We start from the raw sequence: 20834 nt of genomic DNA, 5'->3' as shown, positions 1-20834 counted from the left end.
ATAAGCAAGACACAAAAGGACAAATTTGTATGATTCCACCTACCTTGAGTAGTCAAATTCACAGAGACAGAAAGTAGAATAGTGGTTGCCAGGAGCTGGGGAGAGGGAAGACTGGGGAGTTACCATTTAATGGGTGGTTTTTGTTTAGGATGGTGGAAAAGTTCTGGAGGCAGATAGTGGTTCACAATGATGTGAATGTATTTAATGCCACTGAAAATATATAATTAATATATACTTAACAATGATTAAAATGGTAAATCTTTTTTTTGTTGTTGTTGTTTTGTTTTGTTTGAGACAGTCTTGCTCTGTCACCCAGGCTGGAGTGCAGTGACATGATCTTGGCTCACTGCAACCTCCGCCTCCCAGGTTCAATCAATTCTTGTGCCTCAGCCTGCCAAGTAGCTGAGATTACAGGCGCCCACCACCACACCTGGCTAATTTTTTGGTTTTTTTTTTTTTTTTTTTGTATTTTTAGTAGAAATGGGGTTTCACCATGTTGGCCAGGCTGGTCTCCAACTCCCGACCTCAGATGATCTGCCCGACTCAGCCTCCCAAAGTGCTGGGATTACCGGCATAAGCCACTGCACCCAGCCTAAAATGGTAAATCTTATGTATATTTTACCACAATTTAAAAACAAAACAAAACAGAGTCTCAGGTGTAAAGGTTTCCAGTTCACTGGCCCTTTCCTGTTGCTGAAGTCCACCTGGCTTTCTCTTAGTCCAGGGCCTTTGCTTGCTCTTCTGTCTTCCTGGAATACTATTTACCAGCACTTCACATAAATGGCTCCTTCTTAACAGGCAGATGTCAGCTTGAGTTTCTCTTTCTACAGTCTGAATCACTTTACTCTGTTCATAACTTATTTATGCTTCATTGGCGCCCCTCACTAGCATGTAAACTTGAAAGTTCCATCTGTTTTATTCCCTAGTACATAGAACAGTCTGACCCTAAGTCAGTACCCAATAAATAGTTATTGAATGACTGGCACTTAGAGCTGCATGCTCTCCATAAACCAACCTTATTGATGTCCAGTGCAAAAACTCAGGACTATGCCTCTGTTTTCTTGAGTATAAAGATGCATCCTTATACTCTCTCCTCCTCATCCTCACCTTTCAATTTTCCCAGCCCTAATTCCAGTTTAACATCATTTAAGTGAGTAATACTAAGCTTCTAGACACGGACCTCACCCATGTTAAAGTTCATTTGGTCCACACCCACCATACTGCCCTACCCATACTGGAGAGGTTGGGGTTTTAGAGGGGGGAAGTGATTTGAAAGGTGAAAAAGTCAAACATCCCAGACCATGGGGCCTCATGGAAAGATTCCAGAGGGGAATGATGAAATGGCAAGTTTTCCTGTATAGTTACATTTTATTACAGTCATCAGCTGGAGTAAGGCTCACTTCTCGATGTGATAGGCCCAGGAAGGAAAAATACGAGTAGGAAAAACCAGGAGCCATCTGAACTGGTCTCCATTCCAGCTTCTACTCTCACAGCAATGATGTCTTCGATGCTGACATGCTCACATCCCCCAGAGCAGTACATTTCCAAGCATGGGGCTCCACTGCCCAAGGATGCACCCAAGATCTGGGGGCTGGCTGTGGAAGACCTGGGGTGATCCAAAAACCTCTATGTTACTGGGAAATGTTTGTGTCAAGTGAGCCCAGGTCTGGCCATTCAGATGTTAATGGAAGGAAGTTGCATTTATCTTCTGCCAGCAGCTGTAAATCCAAGGACCACAATCCCCAAGCACCCTATGTAAGGCCAGATCTGATCTGCCGTGGGTGATAAATGGTGGGCAACAGGAGTGCAAAATAACATATATATACACATACATATATATGTATACACACACACACACACACACACACACACATATATATATATATATATTTTTTTGGAGATGGAGTCTTGCTCTGTCACCCAGGCTGGAGTGCAGTGGCACGATCTTGGCTAACTGCAACCTCCGCCTCCAGGGTTCAAGCAATTCTCCAGCCTCAGCCTCCCAAGTAGCTGGGACTACAGGCACACGCTGCCACGCCTGGCTAATTTTTTTGTATTTTTAGTAGAGACGGGGTTTCACCATGTTGCCCAGGCTGGTTTCGAACTCCTGAGCTCAGGCAATCTGCCCATCTTGGCCTCCCAAAGTGCTAGGATTACAGGCGTGAGCCACTGCACCCAGCTGCAAAATAACATATTTATTACAGTATACCTTTTTCTAATATAGGGGCTTTACTTGACCTCATTTAATTTACCTGTAATCTTCACTCCATTCTTCAGCTGTAGACTACAAATCCCCTCTGGCCAGCCATGATACAAATACAGGTTCTGTGACACATGGAGTATTGGGAAAGATATGAGTTCAAATATATCAGTCTTGGAAAAACTATTCAAGATGCAGATTAGAGAAAGTAGTTGACAACACATTTATTTATTTATGTATGTATTTATTAGCATAGTAAAGAATGGTACACAAGGAAAAGAATATGCATTTTGGATGATTTCGTCCTAAGAAGTGGGATTACTCAATAAGTTTATTCACATGTGCCCCTTCCCATAATCACCCACTTCACCTCCCTTAATCTTTTTTGTTTTCTCCATGAATCAAGTTGCTGTGACTATCAAAAGAAGTTGGAACTCCTTTGAAGTTTTGATAAAGTAGCCGAAGAGAGAAAAGAAGTCTAATATTCAAAAATAAAAGTAGGCCAGGTGCGGTGGCTCACACCTGTGATCCTAGCAGTTTGGGAGGCCGAAGCAAGTAGATCCCTTGAGTCTAGGAGTTCAAGACCAGCCTGGGCAACATGGCAAAACCCCGGTCTCTACAGAAAATTAAAAAATTAACTGGGCATGGTGGTGTGAGCCTGTAGTCTCGACTGCTTGGGAGGCTGAGGTGGAAGGATAGCTTGATCCCAGGAAGTCAAGGCTGTAGTGAGCTGAGATCACACCACTGCTCTCCAGCCTGGGTGACAGAGCAAGACTCTGTCTCAAAAAATAATAAAATAAAATAAAATTAAATTAAATTAAAAAGTGTTGTTTATACCTCCTCGACAACTCCAACTGAGCCTTCTCCAATTCTATCAACTGGAGGATTATGCTCTCCAGCTGCAGTTGAGCAAGACTCCTCAAGTGCAACACCATGGGAACAGCCCACTCTTCTTTTCACAGTTTTGAAAAATAGCACAAGTATGTGTACAGTGACAGATGTGTGCAGAAGTTGTACATGTGAATGAGTAGGTTTCTGTGTGTGTGTGTTTGTTTGTTTGAGACAGGTCTCACTCTGGTTGCCCAGGCTGGAGTACAGTGGTACAGTCTCAGCTCACCGCAGCCTCTACCTCCCAGGTTCAAGCCATCCTCCCACCCCTGCCCCACAAGTAGCTGGGACTACAGGTGCACACCACCATGCCTCACTAAATTTTGTATTTTTTTGTAGAGATGGGGTCTCGCCATGTTGCCCAGGGTGGTCTTGAACTCCAAGACAATGAATTTTTGATCTTAATGTAGTTCGGAGTGGTCAGTTAGTTTGTCTTTCAAGCATAATTTAAAGTGGCTATTTAAGTGTTTCAATGATTGGGTTATTTAAATGGGAAACATAATAAAATCACTCTTATTTGAGATTTCTCTAATAAGAGTTGCTGAGTTAAAAAAATGTCAGCCTTTATGGTTACTTGGGTATCATTCTCATTTTTGGATTAATACATAGGTATGGATAATGTATCTGTATACATATAACCGTTTATTGCAAAGGGACTTTCCGGGGTGATTAGGGTTAAGGACCTTGAGATGAGGAGATTATCTTGGATTACCTAGGCTAACCCAATTTAATTACGGGAGTTCTTAAAATTAGAAAACAGAAAAAAGTAGGTCAGAGAGAAGCAATATGAGAAGGACCTGATCTGCCATGGTTGGCCTTGAAGATGAAGGAAAAGACCACAAATCAAGAAAAATGGGCAGCTTCTAGAAACTGGAAAGGGGAAGGAAACAGATTGTTCCTAGAGCCTTCAGAGAGGAACAGAGCCATGTCAGCACCTTGATTTTAGCCTAGTGAGAACTATGTCAAACTTCTGACATACAAAGCTGTAAGATAATATATCTGTGTTGTTTTAAACCACTAGTTGTGGTAATTCACACTTCAGAAAGAAAATTAATAAAGCTAGCAATTTCAATAATGGCATTCCAAGTATCTTCATCTGTCAAATTGCAGGAACAAGTGCAAAATATAAAAGATTTTTATGGTCCGAAAAAAGAAATCCTCTGTATCCTTGTCATCTAAATCAGCTAGTTTTAAATTTCATATTCCCTTCTCCCTATATCTACAGATTCTTGGAAAAGGCAAAAGCTCTAGGGACAGAAAATAGATCAGTGGTTGCCAGAAGCTAGGGGTGAAGGAGAAAGTTTGCAACTACAAAATGGAATTTTTCCAGGTGATGGAACCATTCTGTATCTTGATTGTGGTGGTAACTACACCGCTGTGTATGACTGTCAAAACTCACAGAATTACTTGGGGGTGTAGTATCTACAGAAGGAAAAAAATCATTATCATAGCTATCATTAACTGAGCTCTTGCTTTTACCATGCACTGTACTAAGTACTACAACTCTTGTCACATTATATCCTCACATTAACTTCCATGAAGAAACTGAGCCTTTAAAAGTAAAGAAAATTACCCAACATGACTAGTAGAGATGGGCAGAACCAAGACTGGGATCCAAGTTCCTGTGACTCCAAAGCCTATAAAGTTAACAATGACCATAACTTTGGTTAATCCAGTTTACCCCAGAGCTTCGTGTATTTCCTCTAGCCCTACCATTGCCATAAAGGTAGCAGGACAAGCAGCTCTAGACCTGTCCTGTAGGACAAGCATACACCTTAGATTTTTCCAGAACTGTCTTGCTAATTTAAAATATTGTCTCTTTGTTCTCAAAAAGTCACCACAATGTCCTAGAAATTCAAATGTTTCCTCAAAATGGTAAGTGAATAAACATTGTAATAAAATATACATTTTCAAATCATAAAATACATAAAATCATTTTCAAATCATGTTTCCTTATTTGTGATTCAGATAATCTGACCCAAATACCGCTATGTCATTTAGTCCCTTAGACATGTCATGGTGATTTGATGTCTATTGTATCCATTAAATTCCACCCTCCTAGGGAGGCTAATTTATGTAGCATAAAGTGAAGGGTAGGTTGAGCAATAATCCAGTTCATGTGATCAGTAGGGCACCTCAAACTGGATGGCAACTCCAGATACACAGTTTAGGAGCTAGTTCCCCAGCATAGGACATTTCAGTGCACAGGCATTCAAGATATATGTTTAAAGCCACACAATTGTCGTCCTAGAGACTCCCAAACAGCATAGCTGAGTCCTCAAGCGGCCAAGATCTGCTCTCCAATTACAGGTACTTATGCAAGGCCTGGGCCATCAAATTCCAGTCTCCTGGGCTGCGCTACTCATCTGTCTTAGTCTGACCCTGAACCCTGTGGCTGGAGCAGCCCAAAGTACCACCTGCCAGGCTGGCACCCTACGCCTACTGCAAACCAGGCCAGGACTCAGGGGTGGCCGAGCTAGAAGCAGGGGACCTTCGGCTCCTACTGTCTGCTTTCAGTTTGTGATCCCGTTTCCATTTCTTCTACTGTTATTCACACAATATTTTGCATTCTCTACCCATCTCCAGACAGCATAGAATTCAATGCAATATTCACTTCTGGACTGGAGTCTATGCTCTCAGGAAACGGGTAAAGAAGGTAACACATTGTGTGAATAACAGTAGAAGAAATTAAAATGGCATCATAAACTGAAAGCAGATGGTACCAGCTGAAGGTCCCTTGCTTCTGCCAATCCAGAAGCAAAAGTTGCAGATCAGGCACAGTGGTTCACGCCTGTAATCCCAGCACTTTGGGAGGCCGAAGCTGGCAGATTGCTTGAGGTCAGGAGTTCGAGACCAGCCTGGCCAACATGGTGAAACCCCATCTCTACTAAAAATACAAAAATTAGCCAGGTGTGGTGATAGGAGCCTGTAATCTCATCTACGAGGGAGACTGAGGCAGGAGAATCCCTTGAACCAGGGAGGTGGAGGTTGCAGTGAGCCGAGGTCACGCCACTGCACTCCAGCCTGGGCAACAGAGCAAGACTCCATCTCAAAAAAAAAAAAAAAAGAAAAGAAAGAAAGAGAGAAGTGAATGTTGCAAATTTAATAAATAAGAGATACAGAAAAGAAAGGAAATCTTAATTACCTTTAAAACAAGCCAAACAAAAAAGATTTGTGCTAACTGGATTCGTTCCAGTGCTAATCTGAACTTTATACATTAATGGTGGGAATGCAAATTGATACAGCCATTTTGGAAAACAGTTTGGCACTTTTTAAATAAAGTTATACATATGTTACCATATGACCCAGCAATCCCACTCCGAAATATTTAGCCTAGAAAAACAAAAATGTATATGCACACACACACACACACACACACACACAATACAAATACTGATACTGACTTTACTCATCATTGCCAAAAAACAAAAACAACCCAATGTCCTTCAACAGGAGGCTGATATGATACATCCATACACTGAAATATTAATTAGTCAGCAAATAAAAAGGTCAGCAAATAAAAAAAAAACTGATACACACAGGGCATAGATAAATCTCTAAGTGAAAGAAGTTAGACTCAAAAAGCACTCTGTAATATATGATTTCATTTATATGAGATTCTTGGAAAAAGCAAAAGCTCTAGGGACAGAAAACAGATCAGTGGTTGCCAGAAGTTGGGGGCAGAGGACAGAGTTTGCAACTACAAAATGGAATTTTTCTGGGTGAGGCAAACATTCTGAATCTCGATTGTGGTGGTAACTACAACACTGTATATGACTGTCGAAACTCATAGAACTGTACAATAAAATACCTCAGTTTTATTGTGTGTAAATTACATCCCTAAGCAATCTGTGATCATAAGTATCTTATGATCTTCATAAGATAAAGGCAAACCCCATTCTTAGCTCTTGTAAAATCATTTTGGATCCGTGTGATCCACATGACTAAAGGAACACTGCTGCTTTTGGTATTTTCATGTAACAGTTGATTGGAGGTCAGTGACGTCATTCCGCGCTCGCTCACCGCAATCTGCTTAGGTGGCCTCGCTCAATCCCAGACACAGTCGCGTCCCACCACCGCCCCTCTGCGCATGCGCTCCCCACCTGCTGCGGCTGCTCTTTCTGGCTCCTCGTTTGGGTAGTGTCCTTGTACCTGCGGGTCTCTGCTGAAATCACCTCCTGAAAGAGGTGCTACCTCATTTTCCCAAGCTAGATTGCGTGCCCACTGTTTTTCTCTATCACCATGCCCCGTTTGTCTGCTTCACTGATCATGGTCTTCAGCTTTTTCTCGTGTGTTCATTGATAGACTTGTTTATTGCCTATATTTTCCTGGAGATGGAAGCCCTGTAAAAGCAAGCACCATTTTTGCCTTGTCTCTGGTTGTATCCCTAACACTCAGCACAGTTGCTAGACAGAGTAGGTGCTCAGTAAATGTTTGTTAAACCAAGGAGACAGGAGGCCTTGTCTAGAGCAAGCAGACCGAATCTACAGCAGCCTAAGTTGACCAAGCATTGAGGTTATCTTTAAAACCTGCAGTCGCTATCCCCCAGCCGTTAAGACACAGTGGTGTCTGTACCTTGTTGAGCTGCACTGAAACCCAAGATGTGTGAAATAATATTCGCAGATGCATTTCTTCTCCAAGTTGGAAGACTGCTGGGGTGAGTTCCTTGGGGTTTGGATGGAACTAAATCATGTCCATCATACACTGAGACATAAACAATCATATCACAAAATCTGTGTATGTTCACAATACCTTTGCCCTATGTAATACTGCAGGATGAATGCAAACACCTCTAAAATATGAAAGAATTGGTTTGATCAATACATTATGCAACACCTTCTCAGTCAGTAAATTATTAATTAGTAAGTTAAAGCTTTTCCTAATGAAAATGTGATTTAAAAAGATAATTTCCTATTTAAATCATAGTCCAAGACTCACATATTTATTTCTTCTCTGGTAATTGTAGGCCAAATGTTTAAATTGTAGTCTTATCTGTGAACTAAGTATTTTTTTTCCTCTTCATCAAAAACTACATCCATAGGAACCACCAAACTGAACATTTCTTACTCAGGATTCTCTTCAAGATATATCAAGTTTTTTCTTTTTTTTTATTGTACTTTAAATTCTAGGGTACATGTGCACAACATGCATGTTTGTTTCATATGTATACATGTGCCATGTTGGTGTGCTGCACCCATTAACTCGTCATTTACATTAGGTATATCTCCTAATGCTATCCCTCCCCACTCCCCCCATCCCACAACAGGCCCCAGTGTGTGATGTTCCCCTTTCTGTGTCCAAGTGTTCTCATTGTTCAATTCCCACCTATGACTGAGAACATGTGGTGTTTTGTTTTTTGTCCTTCCAATAGTTTGCTGAGAATGATGTTTTCCAGTTTCATCCATGTCCCTACAAAGGACATGAACTCATCCTTTTTTATGGCTGCATAGTATTCCATGGTGTATATGTGCCACATTTTCTTAATCCATTTTATCATTGATGGACATTTGGGTTGGTTCCAGGTCTTTGCTATTGTGAATAGTGCCAGAAAAAAACATACGTGTGCATGTGTCTTTATAGCAGCATGATTTATAATCCTTTGGGTATATACCCAGTAATGGGATGGCTGGGTCAAATGGTATTTCTAGTTCTAGATCCTTGAGGAATTGCCACACTGTCTTCCACAATGGTTAAACTAGTTTATAGTCCCACCAACAATGTAAAAGTGTTCCTATTTCTCCACATCCTCTCCAGCACCTGTTGTTTTCTGGCTTTTTAATGATGGCCATTCTAACTGGTGTGAGATGGTATCTCACTGTGGTTTTGATTTGCATTTCTCTGATGGCCAGTGATGATGAGCATTTTTTCATGTGTCTGTTGGCTGCATACACGTCTTCTTTTGAGAAGTGTCTGTTCATATCCTTCACCCACTTTTTGATGGGGTTGTTTGTTTTTTTCTTGTAAATTTGTTTGAGTTCATTGTAGATTCTGGATATTAGTCCTTTGTCAGACGAGTAGATTGCAAAAATTTTCTCCCATTCTGTAGGTTGCCTGTTCACTCTGATGGTAGTTTCTTTTGCTGTGCAGAAGCTCTTTAGTTTAATGAGATCCCATTTGTCAATTTTGGCTTTTGTTGCCATTGCTTTTGGTGTTTTAGTCATGAAGTCTTTGCCCATGCCTATGTCCTGAATGGTATTGCCTAGGTTTTATTCTAGGGTTTTTTATGGCTTTAGGTCTAACATTTAAGTCTTTAATCCATCTTGAATTAATTTTTGTATAAGGTGTAAGGAAGGGATCCAGTTTCAGCTTTCTACATATGGCTAGCCAGTTTTCCTAGCACCATTTATTAAATAGGGAATCCTTTCCCCATTTCTTGTTTTTGTCAGGTTTGTCAAAGATCAGATGGTTGTGGATGTGTGGTGTTATTTCTGAGGGATCTGTTCTGTTCCATTGGTCTATATCTCTGTTTTGGTACCAGTACCATGCTGTTTTGGTTACTGCAGCCTTGTAGTATAGTTTGAAGTCAGGTAGCGTGATGCCTCCAGCTTTGTTCTTTTGGCTTAGGATTGACTTGGGATTGTGGGCTCTTTTTTGGTTCCATATGAACTTTAAAGTAGTTTTTTCCAATTCTGTAAAGAAAGTCATTGGTAGCTTGATGGGGATGGCATTGAATCTATAAATTATCTTGGGCGGTATGGCCATTTTCACGATATTGATTCTTCCTATCCATGAGCATGGAATGTTCTTCCATTTGTTTGTGCCCTCTTTTACTTCATTGAGCAGTGGCTTGTAGTTCTCCTTGAAGAGGTCCTTCGCTTCCTTTGTAAGTTGGATTCCTAGGTATTTTATTCTCTTTGAAGCAATTGTGATTGGGAGTTCACTCATGATTTGGCTCTCTGTCTGTTATTGGTGTATAAGAATGCCTGTGATTTTTTTTTTTTTTTTGAGACAGAATCTCCCTCTGTCACCCAGGCTGGAGTCCAGTGGCTCGATCTTGGCTCACTGCAAGCTCCACCTCCCAGGTTCCCGCCATTCTTCTGCCTCAGCCTCCCGAGTAGCTGGGACTACAGGCAACTGCCACCACGCCTAGCTAATTGTTAGCCAGGATGGTCTCGATCTCCTGACCTTGTGATCCACCTGCCTTGGCCTCCCAAAGTGTGGGATTACAGGCATGAGCCACCGCACCCGGCCGTCATTAATTTTTTTGGAGTGCAGTCTTTGTATCTCCTATTTTCTCTGCCTGGAACACTCTTCCCACATCTCTTCGTGGCTTACTCCTTCACTTCCCACCAGACTTGGTTCAAAGATCACCATATTAAAGACCCATCACTGATCATGCAATATAAAATCACTTCCATCATCCTCCCCTCCCCATACTCTGCATTCCTCTTTCCTGCTTCACTTATATCCATAGCACTTATCTCCATCTGCCATTTTTAAATGTAACTTATTTGTTTTGTTTACCTGATGTCTGCTCTCACTGGAATATAAACTTAAGGAGATCAAAGATGGTTTTTTTAACTCTTTTATTTACTATTATATCTCTAGGGCCTAGAACAGTGCCTGGCACACAGTAGGAGATCACTAAATATGTGCTGGATGAATATTTAACAGATTGATGCAATTTATTATATCAATCACTTAATACAAAATTAATGGCAATCATCATATCCTGTGTCCAATCCCGCCTGGACAATATTCATTTGTTTCTCAGTTAGCTCTTGTTGGCAGGTGGCCATTCAGAGCTCAGGAGCTGCAAAGGTTTCAGGGGGAACTAACATTTCTTGGGTGCTCTTGAGCTATGGACAATCACTAAGTATTTCTCTGAAATTCTCAGCACAAACCAAGCAAGTATCAGGTGGAGGCAACATGATGGAAATACCACTGTTCTGGGCTTCAGGACTCTATATCTCTGTGGTGTCAGCCCAGTCACTTAACTCTCTGAGCCTCAATTGCCTCAACTGTAAAATGGAGGCAGTATTTGCCCTCCCTCCCTTATCAGGCTGAAGTGTGGGTGAAATGAGAAGTCTTTCTCCACTTCCCTATTACTCACTGCTTACCCTACCTTCTGGGTCCTACTCTGTTGCAGAAGTCTTATCAACTCACCAGAGCTAATGGGTATTAATGGGCTGATGTACATGGGTTTAAAAAAATTAACGGAGATTTTAGGGAGCTCTTGGACTTATGCTGAAAGAACAATTTCAGACAAACTATGAAGGTAAGAATTTCAGCCAAAGTATGAAGCAGAGTATGGAGGTGGCAGTTCATTTTTTAGGGGGTGATGTTCCTTTTGACATGCACTAAATAGGACTTCAGACTGATCCAGGGAAAAATAGCTACAGGCTCTGGAGAATTATTGATTGGATTTTGCAATTCAGGAAATGTCCTGAGCACCTGCTATGTACCTGGTACTCGGTGAACTGGTGGCTCCAGCCAGTTACCTTACGTCAGCTACATGTGCATGTTCTCTGATGTGCCACTTCCATCACTGTCTTGATACAAAGTAGCAAAACACAAGGCACCTAGGAGAGGAACCCCTTCCCCCCTCCTCAACAAACCCTCATTGTTGTCTCTAGATCAGGGATGTGCAATCTTTTGGCTTCCCTGGGCCACATTAGAAGAAGAAGAATGGTCTTGGCCCACACATAAAATACACTAACACTAATGATAGCCGATGAGCTAAAAAAAAATGGCAAAAAAATTTCATAATTTTTTAAGAAAGTTTAAGAATTTGTGCTGGGCTGCTTTCAAAGCCATCCTGGGCTGCATGCAGCCACACAAGCTTGTTCTAGATTGATAGCCATCCTGTCTCCAATCCCAAGGAACACTACTACTGTCCTTACACATCTGAAAATACTTAGGTTAAAATTTACCTACTAGCTTCTGCATTCCTGTCCTTTGTGTCATATCAGATTCCCCTTTCTTTTTGGCCATTTTTCTCCTTCCCTCATGTTTATATCTAGGTTGGCAGTTGATTTATACTGGGAGGAGTATGGTGTGGTGGTGGTGGTGGTGGGTGCAGTTAAACTCGTTATGCATTGTCAAACCGCATGTCTGTTAAAATCTCATAGAATCAGCTAGGCACAGTGGCACATACCTATAGTCCCAGTTACTTGGGACGCTGAGGCAGGAGGATCATTTGAGCCCAGGAGTTCAAGGCTGTAGTGTGCTGTGATGGAGCCTGTGAATAGCCACTGCACTCCAGCCTGGGCAACATAGCAAGACCCTGCCTCTAAAAAAAAAAAAAAAAAAAAAAAAAAAAAACACTCATAGACTGTGTGTGGTGTTAAGGTTTGGGGCTGGGCTTATTGCATTCTTGGCCAGTTCAGTCTGTGCTTCATAAGGAACATATCTGATGTGGGTCTGTGATGTGCATCTTTGTCCTTTATTAATCTTTCACAGAATAGTTAGGGCCAAAATCTTCTAAGACTTCCCCTGAGAGAAAGGTTTCGGGGAAAAAAATGTATTATCTCCTCTCTGGGCCTCTAAGACTTTGCTTATGGGAGAAAAGAATTAAAAAAAATTTTTTTTGAACCTCATCCTCCATCCAGACTTTCCGACTGGTACCAACAAAGTGTAATCTTGATACATAGAGTCTTAAAACCCAAGTTATTTCGTTCTTTCAACGAAAACTAATTGAAGTCTTCCATGCACTTGAAGATAAAAGAGTGACTAAGACAGACATAGTACCTGCCCTCCGGGAACTTTCAGTGCAGGAGTCTGGCAATAGATAAAGAAAACAAACAAACAAACCTAAATTATGTTAAGTGCTGAGAAGGGGAAAAGCATGGGGCAGTGAAAAATAAATGCAGGAGGAGCTTATTTAAAGTTGGGGAGGGGGAATGAGACAAGGCCTCAGGGGAAGAGTAAGTGGAGTCATCTAGGTGAAGGGAACAGGTGTTAAGCTTCAGACTTAGAGTATTGTTATGAAGGCTCTAGGATGGGAGTTGGGGCCAGTGAGACTGAAGCCCTGGAAGTGGGGCAGAGGGGTAGAGTCCTGGCTGGACAGGAAGAGGTGGGATCAGGCAAGGATGTAGGCAGACTCCCCAAAGTTCCTCCCAAGCCAACTGATGTCCCCCCAGCACCTTTAGGGGATGGAGAGTATGGCGGGACACTGAGCTCTGCACCACCCTGGTTTTTTGGGGGGCAACGTTGATCTTTTCCCTGCAAATGAAGTTCCCATGATGACTTATTAATTTGGTGAGGACAAAGGAGTACAGAATGATGAGAAATGCGCAAGAGGCATTTTTGATGTATAAAGTTGAAGCATCACTTCAATTCCAGTTAAAACCAATTTAAACCTGTTTAGACAAAACCAACCAACAAACAAAAAAACTCTGTTGGCTCCAGGGAACTAGTGATCTGCCATGGTGCCACTACCTATCACCTGAATTTCTCCCTTTCTGCACCTGCAGGCGCTTTCCACACTCCCAACAAATATCTTTTTCTTTTCTCCCCCCACTAACTATATCTTATCTCTAAATGCCGTGTCATGTAAAAGTTGGTGGGCCCTGCTGAGGTCAGCCCTGAATACATAAAAATCCTTATTCCCCTTCTAGCTGACCTTGCTGAAGGATATCACCAGGTGAGAAGCAGAGGCCAAATTTAAGAAAGAGGAGATGCTCCCCTAGCTAAATCCTTCAGAGACCATCCAGGTGGCAGAAATGTAGGAGCAACTGCATAATGGCTCCACCGTTGCCCACACCCTAATTCGAGCTTGGCAAGTGTTAACAATCCTTCTCCCTGAAGTTTCTCTCCAGAAAATATTTGTCACATTGCCTCACATCCCTTAGGCTGCTCAGGCTTCCACATAGTATGTGGAAGAAGCAGATACTTAATAATAACATTTATCAGTATTTCCAAGCCAACTGACATGTGACCTTGACAGCAGTTCATGACAGATAACCCAGCACACAGCAAACACTTAAAAAGATAGCCGTATCCTGATAATGTCAACATGATTAACACATTGCTGCGTTTATGACTAACTCAATATCTCCCACACATTGGGAAAATAGTTCATCTGTTGCCAACGGGCAAAAGATTTTCTCCACAGTCCGCCTGGTATTTGGGCTTCCTCCTGAGCTATTGAAAAGAATAGCAACTGTTTTTTGACTGCTTATCATGAGGCAGAACCTGGGCTAACCATTTATTGAGTTTACTCATCTCTCTAGTCTCCACAGCAGGCTATGAGGTAGGTACTAGAGACGGGGAAAATCTCTGTTTTAGAGATGGGGGAAAATAGACAAGAAGAAGGTATGAAATTTGGACAATTCATACCCCTAATAAGTGCTGGAGGTGGGGATCCTACTCAAGTAGTTTGACTCCAGATACTCCTGTAAACCATTTAGTATTGTCTATATTTGCTGGCACCACAGGGTACCTGTCAGGTACCATGGTTTCTTATAGTCCCCTGATCAGGGTAAAATTATAGCTAAACTGGAGAAATAAGTTCGAGTGTTCTTTAGCATTGTAGAGTGATTATCATTAATAATTTATTCTATATTTTCAAATAGATAGAAGAGACAATTTTGTATATTCCCAGTACAAAAAAAATGATAAAGGTGAGAAGCGATGGATATGCTAATTACCCTGATTTGATCATTACACATTGTATACATATATGGAACTATTGCGCTGTATCCCTTAAGTATGTACAATTATTATGTGTCAATCACATTTTTTGGAAAAGAAAGTAAATGGAAACCACTGGAGACTAGATGTGATCTGGAGGCCAGGGGAAGTGGAGAGAGTGGTTTCTGTGCTCCCCTCATTGTGGGAGTAAAATCGCCATGCACACTTCTCCATACTCATTCATGGATGTGTCTCTTTAGCATTTATTATACCTGCCCAGGTTTTGGATGAAAAGATTGTGCTAAATATGGAAAGAATGACTTTTAAAAAAACATACAGTTTGGTTTCACATAGCTAATGAATTGTGTGAAAAAGAAGTGTGTGTGTGTGGGGGGGGGCGTGTGCGCGCGCTGTAAAGGTGTATACTTCCATTAGTAAGAAAAGGGTCACAAATATTTGCTTCACTCTTTCCCTCCACATTCTGCTCTCAAATCACACACAAAGGGATGAACATTGCAGTGGTTTTCTAGTTACTGAGTTTTACCAGTATTGATTTTAATTTCTGTTTTCTTAGATCTCTCGTCTGGGTTACTGTTTTAGTCAACATTCCACGCGTGTACCAAGTTTACTGTCCAAAAAGTCTTGAGCTTTTGAAGCTGCTGCAAAGTTAACTACGAACTTATCAGACCATTTGTAATTACTCCTAAGATTGCTTTGGAAAAAAAGCAACCTATTATATAACCCTTCTCTCGCTTGTGCTCTGTTTGGCCCAGAGCTAAGTGAGACCGAAACACAGATGGGGGTCAGAATAGCCTGGTCCAAGTGGGCTCAGATGTACTTGATGAGGAAAGAAGAGTTAAAGAACAGTCATTCTTCTACCATCAGCTCCATTTAGGGCATGTGAGAAATTGAGAAAAGGGAAGGGGATTCACAATTTATGGGCACCTTCCATAGGCCAGGCACTGTGCTAGGAGCTTTCACAAATACTTTACAATCTAATTGTTTCAATTTTATAGTTGATAGCTAACATTATCAAGCACAATGTGCTGTGTGATTTACAAGTATTAATTCATTTAAGAGTCACAACTGCGTAAAGCAGATTCTATTTATTATCCCCTCTTTAATACATGAAGAAACTGAGTCAGAGAGAGGTTAAGAATAATTTGCCCAAGGTCATGCAGCTGGTATATTGCAGAATCAAGATTTCAGCCCAGCTCCATAAACACTGACCTCTACCTCTGCACCATACTACATCTCAGGAGGAGGAAAATGAAACTCAGAGAGGTTATCTGGTCCAAGGTCACACAATTAGAGTGCGCAGAGCCAGGGCTCAGAGCCTTGCTTTGTCTGACATCAAAATTCTTGCTTTCAACCAGGTGCAGTAGCTCATATCTATAATCCCAGCACTTTGAGAGACCAAGGCAGGAGGATTGATTGAGCCCAGGAGTTTGAGACCAGCCTAGGCAACATAGGGAGATATTGTCTCTACAAAAAAAATTTTAAAATTAGCTGGGAGTTGTGGTGTGCACCTGTGTGTGGTCCCATCTACTCAGGAGGCTGAGGCGGGAAGATTGCTCGAGCTGGGGAGGTCAAGGCTACAGTGAGCTGTGATCATGCCACTGCACTCCAGCCTAGGCAACAGGGGTAGATCCTGTCTCAAAAAAAAAAAAAAAAAAAAAAAACAGTCTTGCTTCCCACTGCACTTTACTACTGCCTTCCTCTTGCGGTGGCTGAACTACTTCATCCTACCCTTTAGGAACAAATTCAGATAAATCTTTTCCTTTTCTGATTCTCTGTTTTCTCCTCTCTCCTTAATTCTCCCCTTCATTCTTTCCTGTCTCAATTTCTCTTCCTTTTCTCCTAACTTCTTTCTTTTCTTTGTTTCACTTCCTTCTTTTTCCCTCCCTTGCTCATGCCTCAAGTCTGCCAGTGACACCCAGAATAGGCAATGAGGGCTGAAAAGGTTAATGAGTTCTGGCACTCATTAATTTAAGCAGACTCATTTAGCTTCAGAGTAACTGCCAATCTTCCCAGAAGCCTGTTAATACCTGAAACAGTGAATGCTTATCTCAACAAACACTGACATGATGAATTGGTCCAATTGTTGTGACAAAGGAGCATTTCGATTTTCATCATGGTCAGCCTATTGACCAATTAGATCGGATCATTAAGTGCTCACTGGATTAATTGTTTAATAATTTGATCAAGGGTTTGGTTATTGACGTGAGTGTTCAGGTTCACCAAATTACATAACCTTACCCTTAGCTGGGTCCTAGAGAGGCCAGCAGGCACGAAAGTATAGGCTGCCAACAAACTTCCCAGTTTATTGGCCTGGGGACAATATGGATTTATAAGAGACCACACATTTTTTCAAATAAAGCGATTAAGTCATCAATGTTGTTGGGCATGGTGGCTCATGCTTGTAATCCCAGAGCTTTGGGAGGTCGAGATGGGAGGATTGCTTGAGGCCATGAGTTGAGACCAGCCTGAGCAACACAGCGAGAACCCATCTGTACAAAATAAAAAAAAATTTAAAAATTAGCCGGGCATGGTGGTGCACGCCCGTAGTCCCAGGAACTCTGGAGGCTGAGGTGGGAGGATCACTTGAGCCCAGGAGTTTGAGGCTGCAGTGAGCCATGATTACACCACTTCACTCCAGCCTGGGTGACAGAGCAAGAACATGTCTCCAAAAACAACAAAAAGTCATCAATGCCTCAACAACCTGAACATTCATTCATTTGTACAATTCTTTTGGTACATGATATCGTCTATACATTTTCTATTCAAGTTCTAGTCCTGTCCGGGACTCTGACCCAGATCTTTTTCTTTTACTTGTCTGCCTACTCATTCCCTTTTCTCTTGCTGATGACTAGACTCTCAGCTGATGTTTCCAACAATCTTCCTGAAGCCTCCACTTGGCTATCCCTCAGCCATCTTAAATTCAACCAGAGTTCCTCGACCTTTCCCCATGCAATTCTGTTAATGGTATTTTTCAGCCTCATAAGCTAAAATCTTTGATTCATCCTTGAGTTCTCCTTCTCTTACACCCCATATTCAGTAGGTGTCCAAGTTCTATTAGTTTATACCATGGAGATGACTTCCAAATACCTTCATTTCTCTATCCCTACTATGACTGCCTTAGTCCCTTATCTCTTACAAGACGATTGCTGCAGGCTTATAAGGAGTATCTGGGATAGAATACGTGTTTGCTTCCTTATTTGTTTTCCTTCACAGTCTCTAAGCTACTCAAAGGCAAGAACTATGTCTTATTTATCTTTAGATCTAACTCCTAGCAGAACTGAGATGCACTCACCTCACTTTAGTCCACTATTTATATTGCTGCAGAGCTTCACTTTCCACAAATCAGTCATCCCTTTATTTCCATCAGTTTCCTATTACTTACAGAAGAAAGGTTAAGCACATTGCCATGGCACACAAGGCCCTTCACAGTGTGGTCACAACTTAATTCTCTCCCTCATTTCCCACCATTCTTCTCAGATATGGTTTGGATCTGTGACTCCACCCAAATTTCAGGTCCAATTGTAAACCCTAGTGTTGGAGTTGGAGCCTAGTGGGAGGTAATTGGATCATGTGGGTGGATCCTTCATGAATGGCTTAGCACCATCCTCTTGGTTCTATTCTTGTGACAGAGTTATCCCGAGATCCGGTTGTTTAAAAGTGTGCTGTACTTCCCCCGTCACTCTCTCTCTTGCTCCCACTCCTGCCATGTCAGATGCCTTCTCCCCTTTGCCTTCTGCCATGATTGCAATTTTCCTGAGGCCTCCACAGAAGCCAAGCAGATGCCGGCATCATGCTTCCTGTACAGCCTGCAGAACCATGAGCCAATTTAACCTCTTTCTTTTTTTTTTTTTTTTTTAAATAAATTACCCAGTCTCAGGTATTTCTCTATAGCAATGTGAAAACAGCCTAATACTTTTTCTGTCTTCCTGACTCTCCAACTGAACCCAGATGTTCTGTTTCTCTGAAGAGGCCATGCTCTATGTGTCCCCATGACTTTACACATGCTGTGGCACCTGCCAGGAATCACCTCCTTGTGCACTGACCCCAACGCTGCCTGGAAAATGATGGCTTACCTTTTGAAAACCAGCTCAGTGTCTCTGCCTCTGGGACCCCTCCCAGACACCTACCAGACAGTTCCTTCCTCTGCAACCATCCACCACCTTGATTCTTATCTCCATATTTAATGTTGTTCTGCAAGGATTTACTTGCGTCACTGTCTGCATTCAATTCCTATGGCTGCTGTAATAATTACTGGAGTCTGGGTGACTTAAAAGAACAGGAACTTATTCTCTTGCAGTCCTGGAGGCCAGAAGTCTGAAATCAATATTAGTGTGTTAAAATCAAGGTATCAACAGGGCCGTACTCCCTCCAGAGATTCTACGGTAAGAAACAGTTCCTCGTCTCTTTCAGCCTTTGGTGGCTGCTGGCATTCCTTGACTTGTGGCTGCTGGCATTCTTTGACTTGTGGCTGCTTCAGTCTAATCTCCGTCTCCATCTTCACATCACCTTGTCTCTCTCTCTCTCTCTCTCTCTCTCTGTGTGTGTGTGTGTGCAAATTCTCCTTCCACCTCCTTCTTATAAGGATTGGCATTTATGGCCCACCTGGATAATCAGGGATAATCTCTCCATCTCAAGATCTGCAATCATATCTGCAAAGACCCATTTTCCAAATATTGTAACATTTACAGGTTCTAGGGAGGATTAGGGCCTGATATTTTGGCCACCATTCAGTCCACTACACTGTCCCAATAAACTGGGACCTCCTAAAGGGCAGGGACAGGGTTTTGTTCATATTTTTATTCCCAGCATTTAGGACTAATAGGGATTCAACAAATGTTTAATGAAGAGTTGGAGAACAAATAAACTAAACACTTATTTTGCAGGTATTGACTATGTATTTGTTCAACAGTCATTTATTGATCGTTTTTAAATGTACCAGATACTGCCTTAGGCATAGAACATACAGTAACAACACAAAACACACATGGCTCTGTCTTCAGGGAGCCTACATTCTAGTGGGGAAACCAGACATTTAAAAGGAGCACACACAAACAAATATATAAGTACATGATATAATAAGGGTTAGAAAATAAAAGTGCAAAGATCAATGAGCGAGAATAAAAGTGTGGAAGTCGGCAAAAGCCTCTTCATGGAAGTAACTTTGTAAGCCCAGAGCTAAAGCATGCATTATTGCTAAGTGAAGAGTGGAGAGAAGTACATATTCCAGGAGAGATCATTACTCCAGGCTTTAAGGCAATAAAGAGCTTTGTGAGTCCAAGAAACAGAAAGAAGTCTGGAGAGGCTGGAGTCTAATTTTTCTAAATGAGAAATGAGGAAGTACTGTCAGGGCAAATCATGCAGGCTTGGGATCATTACAGATTTTGAATTTTATTCTGGAAACATTCAGGATTTAAGACCAGTGAGTGACATGACATTATGAGATTTTAATGGTACATTATGTCTCTGGCTGCTCATTTGAGCACTAATTGGAATGGTAAAGAGAGGAAAGGGGAGACCTCGTGGAAAGTCAATACAGGAGTCCAGATAAGAGTTGATGGAGACTTGGACTGCAGTGGTAGCAGTTAATATGGGGAAAAGTGCATACATGAGATGTATTTGGGAAGTAGAATGGATAGATTCCACATGCTAAATCAGAAATGCCTTTAAAAAAATGATTAAGTTCACATGTCCATCTGGTCTGGTCTGGGTAGAGAAAGTGCAAAAGTCAATGAAGTAGATACCTATAGTTATTTGACTTTTGACAAGAGTATCAAGACCATCCAATGGGGAAAGAATAGTCTTTTTAACAAATGGTGCTGGGACAACTAGATATCCACAGGCAAGAGAATGAAGCTGGACCCCTACCTTACACCATATACAAAAATTTACTGAAAATATATCAAATATCTGAAATTGAAGAGAGAAAACCGTAAAACTCTTGGGAGAAAACGTAAGGGTAAATCTTTATAACCTTGGATTTGGCAACGGATTCTTAAAAATAGAAGGCATAAACAGCAAAAATTTAGATAAGTTGGACTTCATCAAAATTAAAAACTTCTGTGTATCAGAGTATACTATTAATAAAGTTAAAAGCGAACCCACATAATGGGAGAAAGCTTATCTGGTAAGGACTTAGTATACAGAATATATA

This window comes from Nomascus leucogenys, chromosome 13, assembly GCF_006542625.1.
Source record: "Nomascus leucogenys isolate Asia chromosome 13, Asia_NLE_v1, whole genome shotgun sequence".
NCBI lineage: Eukaryota > Metazoa > Chordata > Mammalia > Primates > Hylobatidae > Nomascus > Nomascus leucogenys.
Note: the sequence above shows the minus strand (reverse complement) of the source record.